This window comes from Sphaeramia orbicularis, chromosome 1 (genome assembly GCF_902148855.1).
Source record: "Sphaeramia orbicularis chromosome 1, fSphaOr1.1, whole genome shotgun sequence".
Lineage (NCBI taxonomy): Eukaryota > Metazoa > Chordata > Actinopteri > Kurtiformes > Apogonidae > Sphaeramia > Sphaeramia orbicularis.
This window is the reverse complement of record NC_043957.1, coordinates 54,086,108-54,113,697: the sequence shown is the minus strand read 5'-3', so window position 1 is coordinate 54,113,697 and position 27,590 is coordinate 54,086,108. Positions and strand designations below refer to the sequence as shown.

At 40.0% G+C, this 27,590-nt stretch overlaps 1 pseudogene; it reads right to left on the bottom strand.

Annotated features, from left to right (window-relative positions):
- Window positions 1-17,248: 17,248 nt before the first annotated feature.
- The window catches only part of LOC115424707 (neuronal acetylcholine receptor subunit alpha-3-like), a 77,583-nt pseudogene continuing 67,241 nt past the window's right edge, over window positions 17,249-27,590 (bottom strand).

Genomic DNA, 27,590 nt, shown 5'->3' with positions numbered 1-27,590 from the left:
TGAACCAAGGGAACTGGACGTAAAACACAACAAAACATGGTGTTCAAAAACACACACAGAAAAAGAAACGCAAGATAGAAACAGAGGGTAAATACATACGACAGTCAGAACTCACTCACTGAACTAATTAACAAAGGCTCAAGCACCAGAAAACCACAACGCAAAGTACACCGATATAAGAGAGAGACCACCTTTCCAGGATGGGAGCAAAGACGTTCTGGCACACAGCGCAGGAACTGCAGCGCTTATAAGCAGGTGGAGAGCTTGATTGCAGATCAGCTCCTGGTGTTTTCCATTAACTAGTCAATCACTGAAGGACAGGAGAGGGAACAGGAGACACAACCAAACCAAACTAAAAAGTGGATCATGACTGTACCCCCCCCCCTCCTCAAGGAGCACCACCAGGTGCTCTACCAGGCTTGCTGGGGTGCCTCCGGTGGAAGTCATCAATGAGAGAGGGGTCCAGGATAAGTGACCAGGAGATCCAAGATCTCTCCTCCGGGCCATAACCCTCCCGGTCAACAAGGTACTGGATCCCCCGGCCATGACGTCTGACGTCCAGGATCTCCCGGACTCTATAGGCGGGATGGTCATCGATGATGAGGGGAGGAGCCGCCTCCATGGCGGGGCTGAGCGGGCTGGTGGTGACAGGCTTCAAGAGGGAGACATGGAGAGTGAGATGGATTCGGAGGGAGGTGGGAAGCTTGAGCTGGACAGCCGACGGGTTGATGATTTTCACAACCTCAAAAGGGGCCGATGAACCTGGGACTCAGCTTGCGAGACTCACCAGGAAGGGGAAGATCCCTGGTGGACAACCACACCATTTGTCCGGGCTTGTAGTCTGGAGCTGGGACTCTGTCTGTCGGCCAGCTGACGGTTGCGTTCGGAGGTCCTGGCGAGGGTGGCTCAAGTGTGGCTCCAGATGCTGCGGCATCATCAGAGGTGATGCGCCACAGAGGGAATGGCTGCATCTGTCTCTTAAGAAGGGAACACAGGAGGCTGGTAACCATAAGATTAGCTCACTCTGTCTGACAATTGGACTGGAGGTGGTAGCCAGATAACAGCTGGCAGAGGTCCCCAGTGCCTTACAGAAAGTCTTCCAGACCTGGGAGGAAAAACTGAGGTCCCCGGTCTGAAATGATGTCTCGAGGAATTCCATGGAGTTTAAACACATGTAATACCAACAGATCAGCAGTCACAAGACCAGAAGGTAACTTGGAGAGAGGAACAAAATGCACCATCTGGGAGAATCTGTCCACAATTGTCATAATAGTGGTTATACTTGCTGATGGTGGAAAATCCATAATGAAGTCCACAGAAATGTGTGACCAAGGCCAGCTGAGAATTGGCAGAGGCTGTAGCAAGCCAGCTGGAGGTCTGTGGGAAGACTTGCTCCTATTGCAGGTTGTGTTGGCCTTCACAAACTCCTTGACGTCACGTCCCAACTTGGGCCACCAGAAGTGCTGACGAATGAGACTCAGTGTGCGGAAGGCACCAGGGTGGCAAGCCAGCTTTGAGGAGTGCCCCCAGTCCAAAACTTGGGGCCTCACCGGTTCAGGAACAAACAGGCAGTCACCTGGGCCTGTGCCAGGGTCAGGGAACTGCTCCTGGGCCTCCAGGACTGCTCTCTCCACATCCCAGGAAGCAACCCTGATATAACAAGTGTCAGACAGAATGGTGTCAGGGTTCTCACCAGAACAGGCAGGTTCGTACAGGTGAGAGAGGGCGTCTGGCTTGAAATTAGGAAAGTAGGAAATTGAGAAATTGAACCTTCCCAGGAACAGGGCCCAGCGGGCCTGGCAATCATTGAGTCTCTTGGCTGAGCGTAGATATGTGAGGTTCTTGTGGTCCGTGAACCCCAGGAATGGAATCTCGGAACCCTCCAGCCAGTGTCTCCACTCCTGTAGGGCCGCCACCACCGCGAACAGCTCCCTGTTCCCGATGTCGTAGTTCCTCTCTGCAGCCGATAACCACCTTGAGAAGAAGGCACAGGGATGCACCTTGTGGTCTGTAGGATCCCGCTGAGACAGGACCTGAGGCAGAACCGTCAAACTCCACCTGGAACTGGAGAGAGGGGTCAGGATGCTGAAGGATGGGAGCCAAGGAGAACAACTGCCGGAGCTTCTTGAAAGCTGCGTCAGCCTCCAGCGTCCACTGAAAGAGTCTCTTAGTAGAGGTTAACATTGTCATTGGGACAGCAACTTTGCTAGACCATCGGATGAAGAGTCTGTAAAAGTTAGCAAAACCCAAGAACAGGAGACACAACCAAACCAAACTAAAAAGTGGATCATGACACAAAGTGGTGTTTCCTTTAGACCACCCCTCAATTGTTTAATTGCTCTGACAATCCTCCCAATTACCTGTTGAAAAACAAAGTACGTAGAGAATAAAACATTACTTAATTAAAATTACTCTTGAAGATAGATAGGATTTGAACAATTCAAAGATAAAACCAGTCATGAATAACAAAGATGAAACTCGAAAAGTAAAGTTGTCTCATAAAGGTTAACACAATTGTTATATTATTTTTCAGATGTTTTGATTTCTCAGTCACAGCATGGATTAAGAGTTTCTCTATTTCTGTCAGTAACAGGATGGAGGTCCCAGGCAAGCACTAAGTCTTGAACTTGGGCCACATTTCCTTGTCTCAGCTGCGAGTTCCCTTCAAGCTTCAACATGGAAGGCATTGAATTAGGAGATATAGAGTCTGACATTGCAATGTAAAGTCTTATAAAAGTGCAGATTTTAACAGTGGATAAAATTCCGGTCAGCGATAGCTGAATTTGTGTTATTAGCTAATAGTCATAAAGCAACAAGTTAAAACAAGAAAAATCAACAGATAAATAGAAACAAAATTTCAAAACATCTTCAGTTACGTTCCTGTCAACATTACAATAACTCACTAAGAAAAATGGATAATAAAAAGGAACTCATCTGTGCATTAGAAACATACAAGCCTGATGGTGTTTCTGATGTCCACATCAGGACAGTCCTCCAGAGAATTAATGGCAGTCTCTGGGGTCCCACCAAGCAGGACATGCAGTACTGCCCAGCTTAGACCTGACAAGCAGGCTCCTCCATGGAGAAAGGAGTGGCCAATCATTCTCCCTGCCATTGTGAAAAGGTCACTGTCAACTAAGGATAGAGAGGCTGAGGTACTCTGTGTCCTGGCTCTCCGTCAAAAAGCACGGTCACATTGGAGTTAGCTGAAGGAGACAAAAACACATCACAGCACTAAAATCCTGACTTTTTAAAGAGCAATTGTAAAATGTTAAAAGTAAAATGAAATAGATAAAAAAAATCTGTAAACATACAAAAAGATATACTGAAGCCAAATGTGAGCTTCCCCATGATGTTTGAGAAGAAGCGAGTGACCCCCTCACCAACTGCAGTGTGTCCTGTAATGTTTAGCAGGTTTGACAGAACAAAGGTGAACTGGCCATTTTATTTTGAACATAATTTGAGTTTGTGTTTAAGTATTAGAGGTACCCTTCAGTCTGCAATTTAGTGGCCTTCCCCATTGTACATTAGGCTTTTGTAAAATGATGTTATGGCCATGTCCTGGTCTCCAACATCTTCTCGGATGTCCATGCTCAGGAGCAGCAGACTGTCATTTTCATGGCTCTGCAGGCCTTTTGCAGCACAGAGAGACACTGCCCTTGCAGGATCACTCACATTCAACCCGTCTTAAAAGTGATGAAAAAAGGAGAAGAAAAATACATGTGGTTATTAAATAATAGCTCAGTAGAAACCATGAAGCTTTTTTAGGCATACACATAATTTACATTTCTTATAAAAAAAAAGAACAATTTAATTGAAAATTATGAAAAGATAAAAGTGGGTTTTTAAAGTCAATCTTTCTGTTTGGATTTTGTTTCAATCAATGTCACATTCCTATTGCGTTAATTTGAAAATGAGTAAACAAAACCACTGAATTGAGGACTTCACTTTTAACCATGTTTATATGGTCTAAACCATGTTATTTGTGAGTTAATAGCTATTTTACTCGACTCCACCTTTCTATTGCACAATTGACTCTACTAAGCACCACCCATCATCTGCAGCTCCAGATGTGGAAGGTCCAGGCATAGGATTGTCATTGTTGACAACTCTGTGCATATGAGCATAATAATTTTGTCTTACACTTTCCATTACATAAAAATGTATATGTAAAATTTAAAAAATAAGGAGCAATAAAAATGTACACCTTTCTCCACAGGCTGAAGCATGGGACTGAATTTCCTGTGTTGAGAAAAATTCTGAACATAGTGGACATTCCTGCAAACCTAGTTATTGCCAAAAATAAAAGGTTAACGGAAGAAACATTTTAAAGGAGCTTTCTATTTGTTTTTACGTCCATCTAATATCTTTATAAGATCACAAAACTAACTCTTACATCCACTATCCTCAGATCCAATTTCACCAACAGCTGGGCTACCAGCTTTGCAGCACTTAATATGTTTAGACAGAAAAGAAAGTAGAATATCCAATTGACAATTCTGACATTTGGCCTTTGGCATGTTGCTAAATGCTTCACTGTCAAATGGGAGTGCCTCTGTGCTCAGTTACTCCTGAATTGGGGTGATGTCCAAGACTTTAGCATAACCTTTCAGCATACTGCCTGTGTAGCCTGTGTCATCTGGAGGTATAAGACAGTTTTCTTCGACCGCATCCACATTCAGCAGAGAAAAGACAACAGTTATCCACAATGTATTCAGCAAAACGCTTTTACACCACATTCCACAAAATGGGTGAAGGCATCTGGCTACCATACACGCAAACACAAATGTAGCCCACTTCTCCCGAATACTGCAGAGAGGGGCCCTGGGTTTGTAAGGAAACCAAACTACCTAATAACAAATGAATCCCTTGAAATAATGTGTCTGCCTCTCTCTCTAAATGTAATAATTTTGATTGTGTTGTATTGCTTTGATATTGCTTGACTAATCCAAATAATAACTGTAATAAAGTTAGAATAATAAACAATCACTACACTCAGTTTTACTCAGGAATATATGATAAATAAATACCACAAGACTCTGTTTTACGAAATAATCAATTATTTACTTCAAATAATTCCATTTATTTAAATGTAATAAAACAAGCTTTCTGGAAAAAACAAACAAACAATAAGATAAAATAAATTTCTTATTTACTGTCCACAAAAAAAAAAAAAAAAAAAAAAAAAAAAAAATCACAAAGCAACCTATTCCACAGTCAATTCTCAAATTAGACCCAATAACTCACTATAAGTTTCAGGCAAATACCTTTCAATTTAATTTGAAATTCCCTTTAAATCCCAAAAATATACACTTTAAGTTTACAGAAATAATAAAATATAGCTTCTCTTCCACTCTAGATTTTTGGATTTCAATTACCTTCTCTGCAATAACCTAAGCTAAACACATACACCTAATTCTTGAACACTAGAGTGATTTAATTGGTTTTCCCCTTTAAGTCGCTTTGGAAAAAAGCGTCTGCCAAAAGGAAAGAAAAAACAAAAAAAAAACTCAGTGGGCCTACGCTCACAATCACGCACACAAACACACAGCCCGCAAAACCCAAAATAACCCGATGCAGGCCTGATATTGCGAGTCTTGAGAGCGAGGAAATCCACAGTTTTAATCCAAAACCGATCCAAACAGAGAACAGAAAAGCGTTACCTTGAGTGTAGTTGTACTCCAAACAGCAGTAGGTTACCCGGGTCCAGTCACTGAAGAAGCCTGATCCAACAGGCGGACGGCATCCAACATGGAGACGGACAGGTGAGAAGGCGGTGGAGTCTCTCCCAGGCCCACGACAATGTCCGAACGAAGACGAGTCACAACACACCAGCAGGAGCAGTCACGATGAATCCTCACGGTCCCGTGTTGAAACCACAAAGCACAGCCGATAACAGATGCTGGATTAGCTTCTCTCGGTCAAGTCCACTCACTTAGCTAGCGAATGTTAACGCACGCTCTGAATTAGCTCAGAGGCTAGGCTAATGTACAGGGTCGCAGCTACACAGACACTTCGAGCAGAAACATCTCTCGCTACACACCAAACAGTCGTAGTTCCAGTATCCAGGCCAAGAATGTCGAGCAGACAGTCTCTTAGTCACCGAAAACTACGGACTTCAAACTTAATCCCTGTAGAAACTGCACACTTGCTACCATAACGTGTTCGCTGCGTCTTGTTCCAATCGTCTTCTCACTGTCAAGTTTTTTTTCCCACAACATTCACTCACTCTCCTCCCCTTCCTGTCTGAACCTGTCAATCACACCTTAACCAATTAAGGACCAGGATTACACCTTTTCTCAATCAGCACTTCCTCTTTTAACCTGAACTTTTTCACAATAAAACGAAATATTCACTAAATCTTTGTCTCTTTTTAAGCATTTTAACTTATTTATTACCTTCAAACTCATTCATCAACCCGTTTTAATGGCAATAAAATAATCTTTTTACACTTCTAATAACAGTTTTAACCACATCTGAACATATTTTAACCATTTATTATCTATCATGGAATGTGATTTTAGCAGGGTTGCACAAATACACGCTAAGTTGATACTATGGTCCATCTGCTAAATAAATATTATTTCAGTTGTTCGGTTCAAAATCTGAGACATACATATTACATACAGTCATTACACACAGAGATATATATTTAAAGCGTTCAAAAACATATTTCTTAATTGGAAGAAAAAATGTTATTTACATGTTTCTTTTCGTTTCCTTTTTCTTAAAGAGGAGAATATAAATTTTGTGTTTTGCCAGTTTTATTTGCAGCACGAGCACTACTCTGTAGTCTGCTGCTGTTGTTCATTAAACCTTTATTGCCGTGTTTTTCAACCTTGGGGTCAGGGACCCCACGTGAGGTCGCCTGGAATTCAAATTGGGTCACCTGAAATTTTTAGTAATTGATTAAAAAAAAAAAAAAAACTTGCTAATAAAAAATATATGGTGAGTTGAGAGAGACAATCACAATCTATTAAAGACATGACAAACTCTGAAGCTGAAAATGAAGCACTGTGGTACTGTTTATCTTTCAAATGTACATTGTGGTCAGTTTCAGATGCTGCAGCTCTTTCATAATTCATAGTTTTAGTTATTGTTTGTTCAGTATTAATTGTCAGCCTTGTAAATCCAAGATGGACTGACTGTACATATCCTGACCAAGGAAAATAAAATTCTCACTTTGTGCAGTAATCTACACCTGGCTTTTCTGCCTCTGTCCATAATAATATACTTTATATAGACTAAATGTCATTTAAAAATCAATGTTTATTTGCAGCATAGTATAGCAAACTATTACATGATCAAAAACGATTAATTTTAGCACAAAAAATGTCTCTGGTTTGAATGTCTGGGGTCGCCAGAAATTTGTGACGTTAAAATGGGGTCATGAGCCAAAAAAGGTTGGGAACCAATGCTTTATTGTCAGTATACAGTATACATGTACCACACACCAAAGTTAACTTCTGCTTTTAACCCATCACCAGAACATGCAGGAGCACACCACACACTGCCATTGCCACATCAGGCCCCTGGGGAGCAAATGTGGGATTAAGTGCCTTGCTCAAGGGCACATCAGCCAGAAACAAGAGTATAGTTTTTTTGTACAATTACCTGAGGTCATCATTAGGTCCATCCTGTGGGGAAATATGTCTTTTATTATTGGATCTATGCCTTGCATACGAATGGTGCTATACAAATAAATGTGCCTTGCCTTTTCTTTTCAGACCTTCGATTTATATTGGCTTTTAAAAATGCATTATCAGTTGACCTCTACTCCAAGCTACTTTTATTGACTTCATGTATTGTTTATTTCACAACATTGTTTAATGCTGATTTAACTAACCTTGGTACTTATGCCGCATTTCCACTACGTGGTACCGGCTCGACTCGACTCTGCCTTTTTGCATTTCCATTACGAAAAAGGGCCTGGAATCTGGTACCCGGTAGTTTTTTGGTATCACCTCCACTGAGGTTCCAAGACTGGGGAACAGACACTAAAACATGACATGTAAACATTGTAGACCACTGATTGGTCAGAGAGTAGTCTCTGTGACCTGCTGTTTTACAAAAAACAGATGTGGAAGTTTACAATAAATATAGCGGTAGGTTAATCCACATGACAGCCCGAAAAACTACACCATTCAGTCAGGAGAGTCAATCTTTGGTGGCCGACGTAAAAATTCACCATGAGCTTGACGAGACAACACGCAATGAGCGAGTTTATCAGCAAGTCTCTGAGCAGATGACATGGAAGTAACGTGCCACATCGCTATGACGTCCAGGTACTGTAAAGTCAGTAGTATCCTGTAATGGAAACGGTCTCCGGGAATAGTACCTAGTCGAGTTGAGCCAAGCCATGCGGCATAAGGTGAACTACACTGAACAAAAATATAAACGCACCACTTCTGTTTTTGCTCCCATTTTTCATGAGCTGAACTCAAAGATCTAAAACTTTTCTATGTACACAAAAGGCCTATTTCTCTCAAGTATTGTTCATAAATTTGTCTAAATCTGTGTTAGTGAGCACTTCTCCTTTGTCCTTTGCTGAGATAATCCATCCACCTCACAGGTGTGGCATATCAAGATGCTGATTAGACAGCAGGATTATTGCACAGGTGTGACTTAGGCTGGCCACAATAAAAGGCCACTCCAAAATGTGCACTTTTACTGTATTGGGTGGTCCAGGGGGGTCAGAAAACCAGTCAGTATTTGGTGTGACCACCATTTTCCTTGCACAGTCTTCTTCATGAATTCTCTGAAACAGCTTTGGAGATGGCTTATGGTAGAGAAATGAACATTCAATTCACAGGCAAAAGCTCTGGTGGAGATTCCCAAAGTCAGCATGACCAGTGCATATTCCCTCAAACTTGTGACATCTGTGGTATTGTGCTGTGTGATAAAACTGCACATTTTGGAGTGGCCTTTTATTGTGGCCAGCCTAAGGCACACCTGTGCAAAAATCATGCTGTCTAATCAGCATCTTGATATGCCACACCTGTGAGGTGGATGGATTATCTCAGCAAAGAAGAAGTGTTCACTAACACAAATTTAGACAGATTTGTGAACATATTTGAGAGAAATAAACCTTGTGTGTCCACAGAAAAAGTTTTAGATCTTTGAGTTCAGCTCATGAAAAATGGGAGTAAAAAACAAAAGTGGTGCGTTTATATTTTGTTCAGTGTAGTTCTACAGAACCAGATATCTGTGTTTGTAGTTTGGAAGATATATGATCGCAGAAACTGAGCCACTGTTTACATTAAAAATCAATTACTTTGACCATAAGAAAAGGCTACATGACATATGTTTTACTGTGAAATCACCAGGACATGGTGTTAGTGTACTCCTCCCTCCCACTACTCTGTCAGAAGTGTTCCTGAGAGTTGCTCATTTTAACAGAGGACATTAAGTCTTGTGATTTCCTGCCTCCGCCAGCCATCAAAGAAACACCTCTCTGCTTCTGTGGACCACATCTCTCTTTTATGTCTTTCTTTTTTTTTGTTCTGCCTCTTCCTCCTCCAGCATCCCATAGGTAAAGTGTTCTCCCAAAAAGGAAAAGTAAGGAGGAAGTGAGGATCATCACATAATGATACAACAAAGGCATATGGTCAACTTCTATCTTTATGTGCATTTTTGTAAGTTCTTATGAGCAGGGTGTGATTTGTTGGGGGGGATTAACCCACCCCCTCTGGTTTTTATATCCCTACTTCTGCTGAATGAGTTTCATCCTTGGAGGGACAACCCCGTCAATGATTAAAAACCAATTGAAATAATAGGCAAGTTGTGACTGAATTTTCTTACACCTATAGCTTACATTACTAGCACTAACTTTCACCTGAAGTGAACTGTCAGCAGTCTCAGAATTCGTAAACATCCCCATGCGTATAAATATCATTGTATACCTCACCTATCTGTCTCTCTATATATCAGCACCTGCAGACCTGAATTCAAAGGTCTGCACAAATCCACAGACGAGAGGGAGTGGTCCGTGATGTACTGAAAGTGAAACTTATGATGCTTATAAGACTATTAAAAAATCATAAGGGAGGTTGGGGGGGAGATGAATAAAATGGGCTAAGAATACATAAGAGCAGGGGGAGGGAATTCTCCATAAATACCCATAAATCTCTCTCTCGGCTATGGTTCAGATGGTAGAGCGGGTCATCCAATAACCAAGGGGTTGGCAGTTCAAATCCTGCTCTGTCCATGTGCTGTTGTGTCCTTGGGCAAGACAGTTCACCCTCCTTGCCTCCAGTGCTGCTATTCACACAGGTGTATGAATGCATGTGAATGTTCTGTTGTGGAGGCGTAAACAACAAAGAAATTCGTGGAGAATGGACTGGTTGTCAATCAGGCCTTCCTTTATTCTGCACAAGTGAGAAACTGACAAACGAAGCCTCGCCCTCTCTCAGAAGTCAGTTCTGACCTGTCCAGGAAGTCAGTCTAACTTACAGTAGCCTGCATTAAGCTTAAATGTGATTGGTTAATATGATGTATGACGCTGTCGCTAAGCAGAAGAAAGAAAATAAGATACAGACAGACAGAATGCAAGACCTTGGAGTTGTCCTGGGAAGTTTTAGGGAGTTGAGTTATGCTGTATCTTATGGTATCGTTAGAGACAAAGTAGCTTAGAAAACATGCAGAATTGAGAAACTGACTGAAAGTAAACATTCATAACTAGGCCTGTGGTTAGAAAGAGAGTGAAAACTGAAGAACTATCATAGGTGTCTTAAAAACTAATTAAAGACTTATAGTCAGTATTAAAATCAGTATTAACAGTTCGGTGGTGGTCAGAGGGGCTGTAGGTGCAGATTGGCAGCCATGCTTCTGTCAGTCTGCCCCAGGGCAGCTGTGGCTACAAATGTAGTTTACCACCACGTGAGTGTGAATGTGAGAGCGAATGAATAATGGATCCTCTGTACGTGCTTCGAGTATGTGTTCATAGAAAAGCGCTATAGAAATCTAATCCATTATTATTATTCTCTCTCTCAAAGATACATGTCCAACTGTTCGACATGTAATAAACATAAATTAACTTAAAAAGAATTAGGCCTGTTGATTGCTCGTTTTTCATGATTTAACCCCCCTCATTTTTTTATTCATTATTTATTTATTTATTTATTTTACAAATCACACCCTGCTCATGAGTGTGAGAAAATGAAATACTCAAAGCCTCAGCAGCTGATGAGTGTTGACTCTTTGGTGAATACTGTATATTTTCTGTGTTTCTGCCTTTATATAACACCTTATGTTGTTCTTCTCTAGTGTTTACAAAATAAAACATTTAGAATTGATTAAAAATTCATTTAAACAACACTCAGCTTTAATATTCCCTGCACCAGCTGCTAAATCAGCATGAGCAATCTTCTGAGAGCGCCAGATACAGTTTGAGCCAAGCATTTGTTTGCATGTTTTATCAAGATGCTGATATCAGGACATATATAACACATTTTCCAACATTGTCATCTCTCTTATGCACTTTATAAGATGTGCTTTCTTTTTGTACAACTGTAAAATATCGTAAAAGAGCTACAGTTCTTCGGCAACGTCATAAATCCATAGTGTCACTGGCAGCATAAAAAACAAATTATACATAAAATATTACAATGAAGTGCGAAGGGGCTCCACTTCATCAAGTCGTATGATTTACTATCACAGCACAGAAAGACAATTTCTAGAGGGGCCTCAAATGTAAATTTGTTTTAACATATGCTAATGTTTCATAGTAGGATTGAGCGCCATTCCTCATCTGCAAATCCCACAGAAAAATAGAACTGAATTTCAGCATTCAATGTAATTCCCAATTCGGCTTGACATCCCAATTTCATTTGACCTCCATTACTGAGAAACTCCTATGTAGAAGGGATTTTGTAAAGCACGTTGATCTACTCATGTTTGCCTTTTCTCCATTTCTCCCACTGCCTTCAAGGACTGAGCTAAAAGTCTTGTTTAAATCTGAATAAAATAGAGTGCAGTCTAGAGTTGGAGAACATAAAACCTGTGCAAATGCACAGTTTATTGATATTTTATGGCTTGCTGTCTTAATATTGAAATAAATCACTGATTTCCTCAAGTGTATTCTGTGTGCATTAAAGAACTAATATGGCCCTTCACAAGATTAGCAGTAATTAAACTCAACATCACACATGCCTTTCAATCATACTTAAATTCGCTTAATTAAACTGTACATGACTCTGTATTTTGTAGAGGAAGGTTCCACTCCCTGTTAACTGGAGTTTTTATTAAGAGCTAAGTAAGGAGAAGTTAAAATGCATCTTTAGTGAGAAAGGTAAGTCCTTGTATATGTAATGACTATGACACATTCAGTCCATTGTAAATTACACTGTAAACTGTAATGCATGATTATACCTCACCAAACAGTCCTCCATATATTGTCTTTTCGCCCAAATTGCCTCAAATGAAATGATTAATATCTTCAATGAAACTCTAAATCATGATTCATAATTTACATTTTTTCTTTGTTATACTTATTTGGTGAAATGAAGCAGCTTCCTTGAGATTAAGTAGAATTAAACTATTAGGCTCCAAGCACCAGTGGTGTCAGGACCCTATTGTTTTTGCAATGGGTTTTACCCCTCTGTATTATTGTTGTTTATTACTCTGACAGCTAAAAAAGTGAAATTTTACCAAAAAAAAAAAAATATATATATATATATCATTTTCAAAGTGTACTTTTCCCGAAAAGCAGACATCGTGAGGAGATGTTGGTCAACCCTGATGCTAGCTAGCTGGTTGAGTGGACATTCTCTGTCCTCAAGAGCAGGGGTCGCCAACCCTGGGTCATCGAGATCTACTCTCCTGCATGTTTTAGATGTATCCCTCCTCCAACCCACCTGGTTCAAATGATAAGCCTATCGCAGGGTTCTGCAGAAGCCTGATAATGACCGTCAGGTGTGTTGGAATAGGGAAACATCTAAAACATGCAGGATAGTAGATCTCGAGGACCAGGTTGGTGACCCCTGCTCAAGAGAAAAGAAAGTCTGTCAGGAATACAACTGGACAGAAGAGCCTGGCAGCCTTGGCCTCCATGGCCATAAAAAAGGGCTTAAAGGGTCATATTTTGCTAAACCCACTTTTATTAGTCTTTGGTTCATTTATTACCTCCGCCAAGGAGGTTATGTTTTCGCCAGGGTTTGTTTGTTTGTCTGTTTGTCTGTCTGTTAGTGTGCAACATAACTCAAAAAGTTATGGACAGATTTTGATGAAATTTTCAGGGTTTGTTGGAAATGGGATAAGGAAGAAATGATTAAATTTTGGTGGTGATCGGAGGTGGGGGGGCCCACGGCGGGGGGGGGGGGGGGGGGGGGGGGGGGGGGGGGGGGGGGGGCGGAGACCAGAAAATTTCATCAAAATCTGTCCATAACTTTTTGAGTTATGTTGCACACTAACAGACAGACAAACAGACAGACAGACAGACAAACAAACCCTGGCAAAAACATAACCTCCTTGGCGTGGGGGGGCCCACGGGGGGGGGGGGGGGCCTGATCAGCCTTGGTGGAGGTCTGCACTCTCCGAGTGCTTCTACTTTGTGTATTTGGACCCTAATAGTTCATAAAGTTTGAATTTGAACCCTCCAGGTGCTGCAAAGCTGTCTTTATATTAATTTGGCAAAATCAAGTGGATGTCTACAACCCGTTTAATTCCTGCTTAATTTGTTTCGTCTATAACAAGTTACATCACAACATTTGCACATATATGGTCAAGACTTCAGACAAACATTTCTCTGAGTATGACATAATTGCTTGTCAGCAGCAGCGGTTGTAGTTCATACTGAAAATATGTCCAAACTTCAAGCCATTACCTAAAATGTTCAGTTGTATTAATGAACACAAGTGGTTTAACGAGACAGAAAGCACAGTCACAACCTGGAGGGGGTGGGGTTTGAAGTGGCTTATGTGCATTTAAAGGGCCAGCGCTCAAACGACTTTTCTGGTGTCATGACACAGAAATAGGGTTGAAGATGGACCTGTGGAGTTGAATTAATGAAGAATTCAGACCCAAGTATAGCATTTACAGTTTATGTAACCACAGGGAAACGTTTTAAAATGCATAATTCCTTTAAAAAAGCAAAATATCATTCCTTTAATAATGAACTGAACACACAGATCACCTGTATGATAGAGTCATTGAAGTTTTCCTGCAAAAAGAAAGGAGGTTGGATTTTGAATATAAATAATGAGCATCTCTGGTGAGTAGGCCATGATCTTTTTGTTCAGTTGTTTTATGTGTTTGTCATGTTATTAGATAAATATTGATTGTGAACTCCTCCAGATGACATACATGAGCAGCTGTGGTTGTAGTGTAGAGGTTTGGAGTTGTCTGAAGTGGGTTTACAGCTTTAGTAATAATGATATTCGCCATCAATATGCAAATGATGTAATGCCATGCCTTGTTCATTTGCATTTTTTGCATAGTATTGATGGTTTCTGTAATTGTGACATCATAGTGGTGGTATTAAGTTGTGTAAGTCTTGACTGAAGGTCTGGGTACCAAATACACGACCTGTCACTGGTATAAGGGATTTCCATGTGCTCCTGGGCTTCTTCACTTGGGTCCACATGACAATGGAGCTTTGACTAAGATATAATTTCAGTTTGTCATGTTTGCATTAGTTTTCTCCAGCATCTATCCATTAAAGCTGAACACTATACACACATACTGAAGACACTGCTGTAAGTTTAAAGCTTTGCACTATTACATTATCATGACAATACGCTTATTCGAGGAATAACAATAATAATGTTTAACCCTCCATAAATTCACCAGGCAAAATAATAAAGTGCAAAAATGCTTGTTTTATGCTGATCATCAGGCCACCGACAGTTACTTGTGCATTACTGTGCTTGGTTCATAGTCTGTACAGTGTGTTCTCTTCAGGTCTAGCCTTCGTGTTCTTTTTAGACTCGTCTCTGCTCCCTGTTGCTGCATCATCCTCTGGGCTACAGCCATGTGTTTCATGCTCTGATGGCACCATAACATACCAAAGAAGAGATTATCTAGTGAGTCAAACTGCTCTCTGATCTCTTCCAAGTGTGTGTGCAACCATGGCTCACATGAGTTGTGTTCATATGCAGCTATACTTTATGTTGAATATACAGAGCCAGTGGAGGAACTCCAAGAAAGAGTTGTGCTTAAGATGTTGGATGTGTTTATTTTATTACCACATTTGATGTGTGCGTCGGGTTTTTCACCTTATTTAGCTACAATATTCAATAGGATATTTGCAAATACTATATGTATTAAATTTAAACTACTAATTCAACTCCACCCATCACTGTCCCAGTCCAGCACCAAAATCCTGGTTCACTCATTTGTCATTTCCCACTTCGACTATTGCAACGCACTCCTCACCAGACTCCCCACCAAACTCATCAACAGACTGCAAATTATTCAGAACTCGGCCGCCCGGATCATCACCCACACCCATCATCTGACCACATCACCCCTATTCTCATCCAACTTCACTGGCTCCCGGTTCAATACCGCATCCATTACAAAAACCTCTTCACATACAAAGCTCTCAGCATCTAGCCCCCACTGACCTCTGCGACCTCCTCTAACAATACAGCCCCTCCCGCACCCTCTGTTCAACCGCCACTGGACTACTCACCATCCCTATATCACGCCTCAGTACCATGGGTGCCCGAGACTTCAGCTGCTCGGCGCCCAAACTATGGAACTCCTTCCCCCCACACATAAGACAGTCAGACTCCATCACAAGTTTCAAATCCAAACTCAAAACCCACCTGTTCAAACTGGCCTATACTCACTCTGACTGGACACTGTGCACTACACTTGTTTTTAGGCTGATGTTTTGTTTTAATTATGTTGATATTTTATGCTTTTTATTGTCTATGTGAATGTGACTTTAAAGGCCCCACCAAATAAAATGTATTCATTCATTTTCTGAACCCGCTTTATCCTCACTAGGGTCAGGGGGGTCACTGGAGCCTATCCCAGCTACTTATGGGCGAAGGTGGGGTACACCCTGGACATGTCACCAGTTCATCACAGGGCTGATATATAGAGACAAAAAAATCACTCTCACATTCACACCTATGGGCAATTTAGATTAACCAATTAGCCTATCAGTGCATGTCTTTGGATGGTGGGAGGAAGCCGGAGTATCTGGAGAGAACCCATGCAATCCACACAGAAAGGTCCCACCCCCATCAACTGGTGTTGGAATCGAACCCAGGATCTTCTTACTGTGAGGTCCGAGTGCTGTCCACTGCACCACTCCCATAAAACATTTTTTTTTTTTTTATTAACTCATATATCCTCTTCAAATTTGCATTATGAACATCCAAAATATAATAGTTTCATATTTATACTTTTCATTGATATACATCTTATCCAGAAGACCGGACTCTGGCAGTGCAGGAAAATCTACAGGCTCTTTGTAACTTTCATTGTGTGCTTTCATGAAGTTTCTGTAGGAGTCTGTCTGGATGTATGTTGACTGTAGCTGACTGCATGTACAGTGTTGCATGCCAATGGAGCTGTAGAGGAGAGGCACTCAGAATTTGGGATCCAGCTTTATGATTTTCCAAAAAAAGTTTGATTTGAATCTTCTACTTAACAGAAATCAATGTGTTGTGGCTGTTGGATGGAGTTATCTCAGAAATGAGCTAAACAGACTCCAACAAAAACTTTCCCATAAATATAGCTCTTTTAGGATTCGTATAGTCCTTGTTTTGAGCACAGATGCATTATGGGGGGGAAGGCTCAAACATACATTCATTTACAGTATATATAGTATGAAATTATTGCTGTTGAAATGAAATCTTCCTTTACTGAAACAATATGACACACAGTATATTGCCACTCTAAAACAACCACACAGGTTTTTAGTTCCATTGCCAACACTGTGTTCTTTCTACACACATACTCCTGCTGGAACATGGTTCTTTTGCTAATAAATGTAATTATGTGGCTCTGTCATGCATAATGATACATTTTAACACTAAATTTAGGGCATATGAGCACTAACTTCTCCAGATGTTAATTAGATGTTGCATCTGGAGGCTTAATTGTACCTCTGGTGGCTGTTTTCTGAGTGTATACTTGAACCAAAAAATATCAAAGTAATCCTTCTAAGCCAGGTTGTGTGTGTGTGTGCATGTGAAATGTTGATGTGCTCTGTCCTTCACCAGAAAGCTAATGTAGCTTGTCTTTTTTAATGTCAGCTGCGAAAACCTGTAAACAACAAATGCTTTTCAGTTTATTTGAAGAAATATTGCATTTATTTCATTTCAAAGACAAGAGAATGGCAAAGATCATTTGTACAAACATGTTTGCTCTCTTTATGTTTTGTGCACTTTGGGAAAGCCAAAACAGAATCGATATAACCAAAAGTGGAAGAACGGATCAAACTCTACAAATGAACAATATAGCAGAGAACAATATATCTGTGTTTAAAGCAATTAAGTATTCTGTCATGCATGTTTTTTGCATTACATGTCAGCTCATAATAGCAAACGTAATTAAAAATGAGAAGGATAAAAAAAATTAATAGCCATGGAATTAGATGATAGAATCCTATCATTTATGAATGAATCAATATGATGTTATTTCAGGGAACAACCAATCAACCACTATTTATTTCTATATTTACTGGGCCAACCAATTACTGTGTGGAACATTAATCAAGCAAACATTTATAAACACATGGATTCTAATTACAAGACATGAAAAGCCTGCTCTTTACTTTTTAAAAGCCCTGCCAAGTACGCCTGAAATCTGAAGTCTAATTGGAAATGACACAAAAAATCTGTGAGTACAATTGGCAATGACAGTAAGCAGCTTGATGTATTAGACCATGGAGTGAGTATGACAGTCATCATTCATCTCAGCAGAGTGAGTTTAACTGACTGCCGCAGGGTCGAGTTCAGCGCAGCAGTGAGATTCCAGTTATGCCTACAAGATGTGGAAAGTTCCCAGATCAACAATCTTTTGTATCTTTTGAATTGGGAATCTCAGGTTCTGAAGTCCAGAATTTGTGCTAATTTTTGATCCCAACAAAGCCCTAGCAGTACCTCTATCAAAACATCAGAACTGTAGAAAAATAAAGAAGCAAAGAAGCAAAACCAGCACAGCAAAATGTGCTTTAAGACGCTAAAAGTCTGTCTTCTGATCGGTGTAAAAGCTCAGTTTCAGGACCGCTCATGTGTTAGCAGTTAAGAGAAGAAGCCAAAAAGAGGCTGGAGGAAAAGGCCCACGGTCCCAAGGACACACACAGTCACAAAGACCCAAAGGAAGATTCTATCAATCACCATGGCAACGTATTTCCAGTCATCCTCCACCTGTGAGTAAAGGGGGGACAAAACAAAAAGTGTGAGAAGGCACAAAGTGTTAGCAGAACCAGAAAGATGGAAGGTGTAGATATTATATCCATCGTTTGTTATCAGGTGAAGAGATGTGTACAGTAAAAAAATAATAAACTCTGAAGGTGGGAGGTTGTGGGAGTCGATGGGGTGATGTGAGTATACGAAGCAAAGATGGAAAGAAGGAGAACACAAAATGAAAATGTGTAAAAAGAAATTTCTCGTAAGCCAACAGGAAATTGATACATAATTCACACAAGATAAAATTAATATGATAATCTCATTCAAACCACATTATCAAAAGAAGCGACAGGCATTTTGACTAAGCTGATTGAGGCACAAGTTTTACATATCAAAGCTTCATCTGCCCTTTGGGATGTTTCTCTTACTGTATTTATGAGGAGAGAGAAAGAGAGAGAGAGAGGAGGGAGCGCTCTCTACTAAAATCTAAAATTATTTGGTTCACACTTACACTATTGTTGACTTCTGGAGCAGGTTAGGAGTGGTAACAATGCTACTCAGCAGCTGTAAAAAGCCTGCATCCTCTGTTTGCTTTTGCATAAATGCATTATGCATGGCAGATGCTTGCTGTGTGTTTGCCATGAGCATTTACAGTTTTTAATATATTTGAGAAACACTGGAATATTTCTGAAGTAATAAGATCGTATGGTTTTATCAGGTAGTTCAAAGACAGTAAAAGCAGCTGGACTGTTAAACTCCATGCAGCTACAAGGTACAAAAAGTTAAAAAGTGCAAGAAAAATAAAAACTCAAGTATATGCAAATACCTGAAAGTCAACTTTAGTACAGTAACACAATATTTGTACTTAGTTACTTTTTACCTCTGGTTTTTGGGTGTGTTATGCTCATGGTCTTGTTCCACTGCTGTTTCCTTGGTGTAGTCCTGTGACAGTCTGTGACATTCAGTTATATTTTTTCCAGTAGTTTTTTTTAAGTTCAACTAGACTGTTTTTGAACAGTTTTCAAAAAACAACCTTTCACACCTGGATTCACCTGAGAGCAATCAAGCCCCCCCTGAAGGACTGAAGGACAGTGACCCACCCCTCCTCAACGACCCTGAATCTCACACAAGATGCCCATGAATGACCCTGAAACCCAGGGCCTCTACAACACCTCTACAACCTTTACACTTAAGGTCATTAACACATGAACCCCTTTTGCACAGCACTTATGTTTCACCTTTATTCCGGAATGACGTCTGTGAAATGGTGGGATCATTTGGTCCCACCTTTATCGTGGCTTGTAACCATTCTGGAAGTAGTAACAGAGCCATGATAGAGGTGGACTCATGATTCAGGAACGCTATGTAAAAAGGAACACCTTTTGTTCTGCAACCAAGGTGTCATTTTGATGACGTATTGCATGTGTGACCCCCGCGCTGGGGGATTTAAAAATGAGCGTGGGCCATGTACAGTAAACAAACATATCAACACAACCAGAAAGATGTCGAACTGGGGAGATGCCGAGATCTGCGATATGTTGTCACTTCGGGCGGAGGACTCTATCCATGCTAACATTTGTGAAACAGTGAAAGATGGGCCGACTCTGGAGAGGTCAGCAACACCGCTATGCTCAGGGTATTTCCAAGTGATATGTCATGCTATACACTACACTGTCACCATCCCTTTGATTCTGGAACGCAGGTCCGTCGTGTAAAAGTCCAGCCTGTCTCACCTCTGTTACTCCTTAGGCTTGGCTGTGGAAATCAGTCAATACTGGCAAAAGGTGGGATCACCATCTGACCTTTTTTCTCTGTGTAAAAGTGGCTAATGTGAAAACAACCTCCGTAGACCACTCCCCCCTCAGGTATATAAATCCAGTTTCCCCCACCAGCAAATAGAACTGATGAAGACTCTTGGATGAGAGACTAAACGTTTTCAAAAAAGTAAAAACCAGTCCAGTTGAACTTCGAAAACTTCCATAAAGAATGATGACCTGGACAAATGAAAACTTACACTCAGAGCTACAGTGAAGGTAAGAAGGACTCACCTCTTTGGCCTTGTTGCGGCTCCTCATGTTCTCAGCGATGTACTTGACACTCTCGATGGCCTGTTTGATCTCAGGTGACACTACAGAAAAGGCCACCACTGTATTGATGCTCTGCAGACTCAGCTGACGGCTCATCTTTCCTGTGTCTGGTGTTTCTGGGGTTTCCTTCCCATGCTGGCAGGGGCAAGAACACTTCTTCCCGGTACAGCCCTCTGTTACAGAGAGCTTGCTGTCACCGAACTCCAGGCAGTTGAGTGAGCCACCTCCGACCTGCTGTGGATGTGGAGATCACAATATGAGCCATTACATCAAAACCAGGGATATCAGTGTTTAAACCAACAATAATAATAACAATAAAATAAATAAATAAAATGCTGAACAAAAATAACTAAAAGCAGACATGTTTGGGGGAAAAAGGAGTGACAGGTAATAAAAACAAAGCCCTGGGGGCTTGTGAGGATTGACACTGCCATTCAACAGACTGTTTTGACACTTAAGTGTTGGCTTAATTTGTAGCCCCAGAGGTTGCAGATTCTTGCATGCCTTAAAGAAGGGATTAACTAACAAATGGCAGAAAGAGGTTAATCACAGAAACTCCTCCACTCACCAAGCCACCTTGACAGTCATTGTATCACACACTAGTCACTTTTCACCTGACCCGCAAATTGCGCGAATGCAACTTGCACATAAAAATTTACCAATGGAAAAACCACAGTTTCGCCAAAACTCTCATTTTCAATGAAAAATGTTTGAGCTGGCAAGAGGTGCTTTTTCAGGCGTAGTGAAATTGGTATTTCATGCAAAACTGCAATTGAAAGACCTTTTTCTGCAGCCAGAGTCATGTGAATGAAAAGAATACGGATGTTGATGGACATTACAACAAGCGAAGAAGAGTTTTAAAAGAAACATGGTGTGGTGTGTGTGCACACACCAGGAAACCCAATAATTGTTTAATTTAGTACGGGATAAAGGATTAATATATACTACTAATAATGAATATATCTTTAAATCTACTAGATATTTACGTTTATCACCATGTTAATGGAATGAGTTCTTGTGTCATCTTGCAATAATAAATAAACAAATCATCAATTTGTGATTTAATGGAAAAAACCTGCAGTACGCACTTCTGTTTTTCCACATTAGTAAACATCGGTTAAGTTTTGGGCATATGTCCAATTGAAAAGCCACTACTTACAAACTCTTTTATTCAGAAGCTAAATCAGGTTATACAAAGAGAAAAGTTTTTAAGAGAGGAAAGAAAGTGAAAATAAATTACACGCTGGATGTTAGTGACAGTGATGCTGAAGCCCATGATGTCTGTGCTGTAGTTTGTTGACAATGTAAAATTACATTTTCATTTTTGCAATGGCAGTTATTCTTTAAAAACAAAAAAAAAAAGTCAATGAAATATGTTGATGTTTTCAAATTGTGACCATTATCTTGCTGAATAAAATGTAAAAGTATATTGTACATTTGTTTGCCTTTGAGCTTATTTTGTTCTATAACTGAAAAGTCAATGGGAAACTATTATTGGCTTCTTGTCAAAGGAACCAAACATATGAACATATTGTTCCTGCTACACTATCATCTTTAGATGGAGATGCATGCATCTACTTTCTTCAGTTATGTTGTTTCAGATGTGTATGACATGAAAACAGAATTGTACGATTACAAGGTGATGTCAGCTGGGTTTTTGTGGTTTTTTTTCCAATGATTTTTTATCCACAAAGATGACTGAATGTAATGAATTATACTATATGTAAATAGTGTCAGAAGAATCACTGTGTTTCCAAAAAGCAGCAGCCTGATCTCAAAGACTTATAAAAGGTAAGATTAAGATGGAAAAAGCCTGGCAGAAGAGTTCTCCTGTGGGTAGACACCAAGTTTATTATCTGAGGATGTAGGGTTTTCTTTTCTTCCCACAAGAGCTTTGGGGGGTGCATTTCACACAGAGTAACAGTAACAGTCAGTTATTCCCTTTGCTGCTGTTCCATGTTTTAAGAGCCTGAGCTCAGAGTCTGAGTCAGTGGTTTCCCCAAAAATGAGAATGCACCAGACTGATTAGAGTTAGACAGTGTGTTGAGTTGTATTTCCAGCGTACCCCTGAGATGGACTGGAATTGTTCTCTGTAGCTGCTCAGACAAGTTGCTGCTGCTTTCGCTGCATAGGGAATAAGTGAATAATTACCACCTTCATGTATAGGGTTTTGTGGACCATTTTGTCTGTTTATCAGTATTTTTGTCCTCTTCTTCTTGTTTGTATACCTGCAGGTCTCGATGAAAAGCTACCGTATACTCATGCCCTTTCAACTGGCATAAAGAGTTACTAAATTTAAGTAACCAGATGTGAAAACAATGCTAGCTAAATCTTAAATTTCACAATGATGAAAGTACACATCATGCATGGTTTACTGTGAAAGTCAAGAGATTAGAAGTTGACACGTCAACTTCAACACTACAGAAAAATGTCAATATTAACGCCTTACATTCAACATTTAAAACATCTTTCGAAAAACTTGGGCTTTTCTCATTCTGCGTCTGCATATGGTGATTTTATACCTGGACAGATGGGGGTTTTTGCAACCACAGTTTGGTTAACCAGAATATTGTAGCCAAATATGAAAGCTACATCACTTCTACATCACGGGATTAGGGAAGATAGTGTTTGAAGTACAAATAAATAAATAAATAAATAAATTTATTTCTTTTCTTTTTTTTTTTTTTCACTTCTATGTAAAAGTCTCAGAACAGCTTTGGCTTTGTTGGTTTTGCAAAGTAATTAGCACACATATTTATTTGTCAGTCTTGTAGGAAAATCAGAAAATATGTGCACAACAAATGCTCTACAGGCAAAAGTCCGTTTTTTGGGTATTTCTGTTGAAACGAAATCGATTAAATAATATAAAATGTTTTACCTGTTTTGAAAAAAGACAAGCACAGTAAATCTCCTACCGCCTGCAGAAAAGAGTTCATGATTTGAAGTGCAAAGGAAGATCACACTAAATACCAGAAACTATGATACATGAAACACTTATTTATCAAACATCCCATTCCTGTTGATTTGAAATACTGTCATGTTAAAATGTTCATGTCAGTTGTTGTTAATGACAATTATTATAAATGTCAAATCAATATTTCTTTGAAGTTTAAAGGCTGATTTCTCTTGAGTGAGAGTTGAAGTTGAAACCACAGTTATTTGGGGTTTAAAAAGATTATGGGTGTGTTTTGTCTTTAGTTGACCTGGTTGGTTTAGTGCAGTCATCATCCATTTATTTTCTCAACACACAGAGGACACTCACCTGCATTAAACTATTCTTCCTCTTCTTCCCTCCTTTTCCTCCTCCGCCTCCTCCTCCCCCTCCAGCTCCTCCTGCCTCCCCACTGCTGTCCCAACCCCCCAGCCATGCTGTCTTCGTCAATCGGCCTCCGCATCAGCATAATCCTTGGCAGCACTTTGAGAAACACAGAGCGCACCCAGCCCGGCATAGTGTGGGTCATGGGCGTGCGGTAATGTACATTGAGCACAAAGACAGTAATGACGATGCTGAGTGTGACGAAGATCATTGTAAAGAGCAGGTACTCTCCAATGAGCGGGATGACCAGCGACGTGGAGGGGATGGTTTCTGTGATAACAAGCAGGAACACAGTGAGGGAGAGCAGGACAGAGATACAGAGCGTGACCTTCTCTCCACAATCAGAAGGGAGATAGAAAACCAGCACTGTGAGGAAAGAGATGAGGAGGCAGGGGATGATGAGGTTAATGGTGTAGAAGAGTGGCAGGGCGCCGGATGTAGAAGGAGTAGGTGATGTCTGGGTAGATCTCTTCACAGCAGTTGTACTTGATATCATGCTTGTAGCCGGGAGCATCAATGATTCCCACTCGCCACTCTCCCAGAGTCTTTCAGGTTCACCTAAGTAGCAGATACAAATCTTCAGATCCAGTAACCTTTCGTAATGTTATGTAATGGGGTAACTTACCGTTGTAAAACAGCCATCTCAATTACTACAATACACAGAAGGGCTCATTGTTTTTGGTTTTAACAGAATCCTCCATAATAAATACCTGGACTTGCAAAAAATGTGCACATCAGTTTGAAATGATACCCAATTATATGTCTTCAAAGAGTTAAAGCATATTGCATCCTGCAGCAAGAAGGCCCTGTGCACCATATAAACCATAAATAAGGTCCTCTGATGATGGGTGGAGCTCAGAATATCTTCCTCTAAGCAAGCAAAAAAAAAAAAAAAAAAAGTTAAACAAGCGTAAACTTAGTTTTTGGCATCTGATGCCGAGGCAAATTGTTAACACAACCCTGGCACACCATCATCTTAAAAACACAGATTAAAACTGAGTAAAATATAGTGTATTTACACATGTGGCAGAAACAGAGTGTCATTAACATTTATTTGGTTGTGTGATAGCAGACTGATGTAATATCTTATTATATATGCAACATGTTCTCTCATCACAGCTCTGGTCTTTTTTCAACCGAGGAATAGAATAGAATAGAATAGAATAGAATAGAATAGAATAGAATAGAATAGAATAGAATAGAATGCCCTTTATTGTCATTATACTGAATGTACAATGAGATTGAATGTTAAGTTTTTTTCTAATTACTAAATCCTGATTGCATGTGTTCACTAGTTTGTTACTAACTTTATACATCTACCATTTGCTAGTGAGTGGGTATCACAGTCTCAACAATTCTTTTTCTGTAAAGTCAGCAATGTTTTGTGTCTGATATACTATAATGAACTAAAACACTGATTTCTCAAACTGTAAAACCAAAAACAATGAGCTGAAAGACTCTTAAATCTCTAATTATTGAACTACTCTTTATTATTTACACATGCATGGTAGTTTGATTAATTGTTATGTGAAAATATTGTTCAGAGCAGCTTTACACTACATTAAAGAAGGGTTAGGATAAAATATTAGTATCAGTTGTAAGTGGCACCAGACTGCAACAACTGACCTTGGATCCAATAAGTACCAGGTCTATCTTGGCTTTGTCATAAGTCCAGGAGCCAAACTTCATGGAGCAGTTCTGGTAGTCAAAGGGGAAGTAAGTGATGTCCATGGGGGCAGGAGGATTTGAAATAGCTGGATGATCCAGGTGATGGTGCCATCAAACTTCAGTAGAGCCTTGGTCTTATCCTCCACCAAGAAGTCACCTACAGCGCTGTATATGAGATGTATGCGCATGTGTTTTTCATATAGAAGTGTTCAGAGAGCATGTGAGGAGGAGATTGAGGATTTTAAAAGGAAGCAAATGTTAGAGAAAGGCAGAAAGTTCATCCAATGAGAGAAGAGGCAAGGAGAAAATGAAAGTGAGGAACAAAAAGAGAGGTGGGAGAAGATAAAAAGGGGACGTTATGACAGAGAGAACAGGAGCATAAGGATTCAAAGACAGAGGACAATGAAGCTGTACTTGGCCTATTGTGTAAAAATGGCTTTGATTCGTATTATGAGGCCCTACTGTGAGTAGCAAGAAAAAAATCACTGCACTGGTATTGGAATTAATTTAAGAGGCCAGCATTAACTGGCTCTGAACAATAAACGGTGATTTTAGCATATTAAAGTATTATTTAGTGCATTATGCTGCTGATTATAGCCGAGGAGACAATTGTGCACAGCACTTGGACTTAATGTTTACACTGATGTTTAAGTTTAAAAATAAAATCACAAAAAAGTTTGCTTAAAGCCTCTGGAAACTTGGTTTGAAATACTAAAAAATGCATCAAAGTTGATGTCTCATTACGCATCCACAAAATCTGAGCGAAACTAAACATGTGTGACTTACAAAACTTCATAAACAGCACTGTACCTTTTTTAATATAAAGGTGTAGGTGTTGAAAACTGTGTTTGAAATAACATCTGGTTTGGTTGTATCCATCACTAAATGTGTGTCACTACCCGATCCATACCAGAGCCCCATTTTTTCTATGCATGTGAGAAAGTACTACTTGTCATCACTTATATTTCTACATAAAATGTGCTTGAGATTTGTATTATACAACTAGTGGTGAAACTGATTTCAGTGATTTTTAATTACATAAAAATGCATTTTGCTTTGTTCAGACAGTGCAAAATATGATGCTTAAAAAAAATGGTTACCTAAGATTGTTTCAGGAATTCAATTCAACTTTATTGTCAACAGTGCATAAAGCATGAATGCCAAGTGTGTGATGAGGCTCCTTGAACTGGTGCAGAAATAATAAAATTATTATAATAGTGAATCTTATGCTGCGTTTCCACTACGCACCACGTGGTACCGGCTCGACTCAACTCAGCCTTTTTTGCGTTTCCATTACATAAAAAAAACCTGGAATCTGGTACCTGGTACTATTTTATTAGTACTTGCTCAGCTGAGGTTCAAAAACAGGTGAAGCGATACTAAAATGTGACGTGTAAACACTGCAGGCCACTGATTGGTCAGACTTGTCTCTGTGTCATTGCATCATCAATGGGCAACACACTATTAAAAAAAAACAGATTTGTAAATTTACAGTAAATATACTGGTAGGCTAATCCATGATGACAGCCCGTAAAACAGCACCGTGGTCAGTCGAAGAGGTTTCAGACATTTCTGTCTTTGGTGGCCAATGAAAAGATTCAGTGTGAGCTTGACGGGACAACACGCAACAAATGGAAGTTACGCGCAGTGTCTCCACGACAACCAGGTACTCTAGTCGGTAGTATCCTGTAATGGAAATGGTCTCCAGAAATAGTACCTGGTACTTGAGTCGAGTCGAGCTGGTACCACATGTGTGGAAACGCGGTTTTAATAGTTCGTTACTGCTAAAACAAAATCAACACGTACATAACATAGCATTGTCTGTGTAAATTACAAACATCCCAAAATATTTAGAAATAGAATTGACAGGAAGTAGTCTAGTGTTCTCAATCAGGTTTTCAGTATGGATCAGATAGTGACAGCATTGTACTGTATCTATGGAGTACTTCAATCTGAAACCTCTATCACTATTTAGGTGGCTGGGTTCAAGTCTCAGGGTTTCCCCAGGGTTCAGGGGTTTACCCCATCAAGAAAAACAGCACATTATGCATTAATTCTTCTGTCAGTTGACCATGGTACTGATAAAGATCTTGAGGTGGTCTCCTGAACACCTACAATGGCAGCTCACTGCTCCTATTACGTGCTATGTGGTAATGCTAATTGCTAATGCTAGGTGATGTGTGTATTAGGATGGATAAAATGGAGAAACCA